This window comes from Macaca thibetana, chromosome 2 (genome assembly GCF_024542745.1).
Source record: "Macaca thibetana thibetana isolate TM-01 chromosome 2, ASM2454274v1, whole genome shotgun sequence".
Classification (NCBI taxonomy): domain Eukaryota; kingdom Metazoa; phylum Chordata; class Mammalia; order Primates; family Cercopithecidae; genus Macaca; species Macaca thibetana.
In genome coordinates, this window is record NC_065579.1 from 107,619,752 (window position 1) to 107,625,751 (window position 6,000).

The following is a 6,000-nucleotide window of genomic DNA, read 5'->3' on the forward strand; positions in this document are numbered from 1 at the left end:
CACCCTGCCTGGCTAATTTTGTATTTTTGGTAGAGATGGGGTTTCACCAAGTTACCCAGACAGGTCTCAAATTCCTGAGCTCAAGCAATCCTCCCATCTCGACCTCCCAAAGTGGTGGGATTACGGGCGTGAGCCACCATGCCCGTGAGCTCACTGTGCACCTGCTTCTTCCTTGGCCTCCCTCCAAGCTGGATGGGATCTTCAGCTCCCTCCTGCACCCTGACTGTGCCCAGCACGTGACCCCGGACGACTACCCTGTGTGATGCCAGAGGCTGGGGAGCTGGTTGTGGTTTCCTGAGTCCTGACCATCCTCCCAGGCACTTTATCTCCTTAGGTTGGGGCAGGGGGGGGAGATACATGCAGCTGAATATATAAGACCCGGCAGCAAAGAAAGGGAATGGGGACAAAGAAAGGCCCCCAAAGGTAAGAGCCAGGTCTGAGGCAGCACAACTCAGACCAGGCCAGACGTGTGAGGTTTGGGGCACTCCTTGGGTATAGTTGTCAGATTGAATCAGCCCTTCACATAACCTCAGTGATTTAAGTCTTCAGAACTTGAATGCCAGCTCTGAAATCAGGCTTCTTAAGTGGGCCTTAGAAGTTTGATATGGTTTTGCTGTGTCCTCACCTAAATCTCATCCTGAACTGTAGTTCCCATAATCCCCAGGTAATCGTGGGAGGGACCCAGTGGGAGGTAATTGAATCATGGGGGTGGTTACCTCCAGGCTGTCCTCAAGATAGTCAGTGAGTTCTCACGAGATTGGATGGTTTTATAAGGGGCTTCCCCCACCTCATCCCCCCCGCCCCGCCCCACTTCACTCTGCACTTCTCCTTGCTGCTGCCACGTGAAGGACGTGTTTGCCTCACCTTCTGCCATGACTGTAAGTTTCCTGCGGCCTCCCCAGCCATGCAGAACTGTGAGTCAATTAAAACTCTTTCCTTTATAAATTATCCAGTCTCAGGTATGTCTTTGTTTTATTTATTGTTTTGAGACTGAGTCTCACTCTCACCCAGGCTGGAGTGCAATGGCACAATCTTGGCTCACTGCAACCTCCACCTCCCAGGTTCAAGTGATTCTCCTGCCTCAGCCTCCTGAGTAGCTGGGATTACAGGCATCTGCCACCACGCCCGGCTAATTTTTATATTTTTGTAGAGATGGTGTTTCACCATGTGGCCAGGCTGGTCTTGAACTCCTGATCTCAGGTGATCCTCCTGCCTTGGCCTCCCAAAGTGCTGGGATTACAGGCATGAGCCACTGCGCCTGGCCTTATTTATTTATTTATTTAGAAACAGAGTCTTGCTCTGTCGCCCAGGCTGGAGTGCAGTGATGCAATCTTGGCTCACTGCAACCTCCGCCTCCCAGGTTCAAGTGATTATCCTGCCTCAGCCTCCCAAGCAGCTGGGATTACAGGCACCTGCCAGCACATCCAGCTAATTTTTGTATTTTTAGTAGAGATGGGGTTTCACTATGTTGGCCAGGCTGGTCTCGAATTCCTGACCTCAGGTGATCTGCCCACCTCGGCCTTCCAAAGTGCTGGGATTACAGGCATGAGCCACTGCACCTGGCCGATACGTCTTTATTAGCAGTGTGAGAACAGACTAATACAAAGACCCCTAATTTCTTCTCTGTCCCTATCCTGAAATATGTAACTCTGAAGGCCCTGACATTTGTTGCTCAGCCCACATTAGGCACTGGACAAAGCTCAGAGCTTTGGAGAAGGTACTTTTCCTTTTTCTTCTTAGGAGAGGGGAGTTTAGCTTTCTATCAATTTCACCTGGCATGGTGGACACAGGAGCTGTGAGTGGGGTGGGCAGTGCTGTGCTCTGTTCCCAAATTTGTATATTCCTTCATGGAACAGGTGACTGCTGTGTGCCAGGACCTTGACGAGCATCACTCAACAGGCATGACTGTGCCTGGCACTCATGGCGTGTGACCTGAGAGCCCATGTCAGAACACCCTGGGACAAGCACTGTGCTTGATGCTTTTCCTGCATGGTTGCCTGCAGTTCACCCTCACAACAGCCCCGTGAGGAAACAGCCGGGACTCTCCCCTTTTACCGGTGAGCAAACCCAGGCTCTGAGAGGTTGAGGGATGTGGCCTACAGCTCTGGAACGGGAGCTCCTTCCATCTGTGAGTTGGTTCCCTTGTCATGTGTCTTGTAGAAACAACAGGACATTCTCCCATCTTTTCCTGGTCTTGCTTAGGGACTGTCAGAGAACACAAGGGCCCCTACCCTGGTCCTGTCGTCAGAGGATCCAATAAGAGAGAAGTAAGCCAGTGGCAGGCAGGGACAGCAGAGGGCAGCAATGATGGGCACAGGCAGGCTGACTTGGAGCTGGAAGGACCCTGGGAGATTATGGATCTCTAGTGGGAATTTCCATGGATTCACAGTGGGGAAGCTGAGGCCAGAGAGGAGAAGGGGCTGGGCCAGGGTTGCACAGGAAAGTAGTGGCAGGGATGAAGGGAGACCCTCAAAGAGGACAGCCAGCTGCCTCCCCAACACGCCGCCTCCTAGAGGTCAGAATCCTGGCTCAGTGTCCTTTCCACCCATTGCAAGCCCACAGTGAGCCCAGCACGTGATGTGTGGCCAGTCAATGCTGAGGAATGAGCACAGGTGAGTGAATACTGTGTGTCCACTGAGCGCTCGCTCCACCCCAGCACAGCCTGCCGCTCTCTCTCTCTTCCCCTCCCCTGCTCTGGTATGGGGAGCGACAAGGATAAGAAGTAGGTAAAGTTAGGAGTGGCCTCTAGTGCTGCCTGTGGTGTTAACGGTGGCAGATGACCAAAACCCAGGGCCTTAGAGCTCATGTCCTCCAGCAGGTGGGTGGTGGAGGCCAGCTGGCCCAGCCGAGGGTGGGGACCCGGCTCAAGAGCAGGGCAGCGGCCAGACACGGCGGCTCACACCTATAATCCCAGCACTGTGGGAGGCAGAGGCCGGCGGATCACTTGAGGTCAGGAGTTCTAGACCAGCCTGGCCAATATGGTGAAACCCCATCTCCACTAAAAATACAACAAAATTAGCTGGGCATGGTGGCAGGCGCTTGTAATCCCAGCTCCTTGGGAGGCTGAGGCAGGAGAATCCCTTGAACCCAGGAGGCGGAGACTGCAGTGAGCCGAGATTGTGCCATTGCACTCCAGCCTGGGCAACAGAGCGAGACTCTGTCTCAAAAAGGGCAGTGGCAGCAGGCCCCAGCCCATTAGGCAGCCCATTGCCATCAGTAGCATTGGCAAGGCCTCTCCAAGCCACTTTCTGGGTTGTAAATCATGAGTTGAGAAACAGGCCAATTAGACACACTTTGCATGAGTAATAAGTTAAAAATAATGTGCTTCACAAAATATTTGCATTGAATCATAAATGGATTTTGTTACCTTAATTGTTCCCGAATGCCCTGTCTGGAAAAAAGGTATGTGTTAAAAAAAAAAAAGTCTTTAAACCCTAGCTCAGGTTTGTCAATTGCTTGATATCAAATGCCCCTGTTTATAATGGACCCATATGCATACTCTGCCGGGCATGTGACAGGAAGTGGCAGTGCTGATGGCCAAACCATAGGACAAGGGCTCAGAGTCAGATCTGGGTCTACACCTGCCTGCCCCATCCCAGTTGTGCGGCCCTGAGCAGGCTGTTCAGCCTCTCTTAGCCTCAGTTTCCTTATCTGCAGCGTGTGCATAATAGTACCTGCTTTATATGATTGTTAAGAGGTCAATGCATGGGAAACTCATACTGCAACCAAGCACCCAGAAATGTAAGAATGTGATTCTTAACTCCATGAACATTTCGCATGTCGTCATACATGATCTCTTCATAACAATGCTATAAGTGTAAGGAATTCTGTAGGAAGGGGACACACTTTTCCTAGCTTGGGAGTGGGGTACAGAGCCCTGAGTCATGAATCAGCAGTGGGCTCCAGTCCCTGAAACAGGGACCTTCACTTCTCCTCTCACCATGAGCTTTGGGCCAGCAGCCAGCTCCACAGCAGAAAATGCGTCTAAGATTGATAGGAATAGCAAGTGAGTCTCATGTGAGTTTAAATTGTGAGAAAGAAAATTTGAATGTCAAATACCCCAGTTCTTAGCACAAATTAAAATCAAACCCTAGGAAAGGCGGTAATTACCACTGTCACAAAATTCCATGGAAAGCTACAGCAGCAGTAGAAAGAGCAGCTGACACCTGTGACATGGCCCCTTCTCTGCCCCTGTTTGGTCTTATAGCCCATACTGAGCTCCCTGCCTCCACTCTCATGATCTTCCCCAGCCTATTCCAGAGGTTCAGCTGCAGAGCAACCTGGAGACCCCCAAATGTACCCCCTACTGGTAACATCTGAGGCATGAATATGCAGGTTGAGCTGATGTTTCTTGAGCAGCTACTAAGGGCAGATCTGGTACTGGAGGCTTTAGTGCATTAGTGGTCTTGACCTTGAAATGAAGGCTGGACTCATTAATTCACTCTGTGATGGCATGCTGGGGGCTCTGCAGGGTGGTGGGAAGCTGATGCAATCAAGGAACAGAACTCATGGCCTCAGTGGGGAGGCAGATGTGTAAAGACAATCACAGTACGTGGTGATGTGGTGACTAGGGGTGCCCACCCAGGCTGTGGGCATACAAAGGAGGTGCTGGCTCTTCCTGGGTGGGCCGTGGCAACCAGGGAAGGTCTCCTGGAAGTGGGTGAAGTAGGAGGTGGGACTGGACTCTGGAGATGGGGCTCAGACACTGGACCCAATTGAGGACTAGCTAAAACAGGGAGGGGCAAGCAGTTTTCTGTAAGATGCAACCACTGGTGTGCCATGTCAGTTTACTGTTGCCACGGCAACACCCAGCCATTACCCTTTTCCATGGCAACAACCCAATGACCTAGAAGTTACCACTCGTTTCCTAAAACTTTCTGCATAATCCACTCCTTAATTTGCATGTAATTAAAAGTGGGTATAAATATGACTGCAGAACTACCTCTGAGTGACTACTCAGGGCACACTGTGAGGTAGCCCTGCCCTGCAAGGAGCAGTGAGTGCCTCTGCTGCTGCTGTACACTGCTGCTTCCATAAAAATAGCTGTCCGCTGGGCATGGTGCCTCACATCTGTAATCCCAGCACTTTGGGAGGCAGAGGCAGGTGGATCACCTGAGCACAGGGGTTCAAGACCAGCCTGGCCAACATGGTGAAACCCCATCTCTACTAAAAATACAAAAATTAGCCAGATGTGGTGGTGGGCACCTGTTATCCCAGCTACTCTGGAGGCTGAGGTAGGAGAATCACTTGAACCCAGGAGGCAGAGGTTGCAGTGAGCCAAGATCATGCCACTACTCTCCAGCCTGGGCAACAAAGGGAGACTCTGTCTCAAAAAAAGAAATTGCTGTCTAACACCACTGCTTGGCCTTGGATTCTTTCCTGGGTAAAGCCAAGAACCCTCCCAGGCTAAGCCCCAATTATGAGGCTCATCTGCCCTGCATCAGGAGGAACATGTCATCCTGAGACCCAAAGAATGAGTAGGTCCCACAGTCAGACTGGCAAAACTTTTCAAGTCTGATAATACCCAGTGCTGGTGGTAGGTGTAGGTGTTGGGCAGGGCGGGGGCAGCGGGGAGGTGCTATTCGCAGCAGTGGGAACGTAAGTTGCCCCCATTCTCCTGGAAAGTCATTTGGCACTCTGTGAGCACTGAAGACCAGCAATGTCCCTGCTGGAGGCTGCCTTGGTGGTGGCCTCAAGAGTCACACAGATGAGGATGCTCGTTGCCTATATTAGTCTCTGTGCTTGTCTCTGTGTTCTAAATGATCCATAATTTTTTAAAGTGTCTTTTAAAGAACATGTAGGTGTTCTGATTCTTGATCTGATGGCTGGTTACCCAGGTGTCCTTTTATAATAATTTGTTACATTGTTCTTTTGTTCTATGTGCTTTTCTTTATGGATATGACATTTCACAGTTTTTAAAAGTTAAAAAGAATGAGTAGGCGAGACACTGGGGTCAGGCAGTCCCAGGCAGAGGAAACAGCCCGAGCAAAGGCCGGGGAG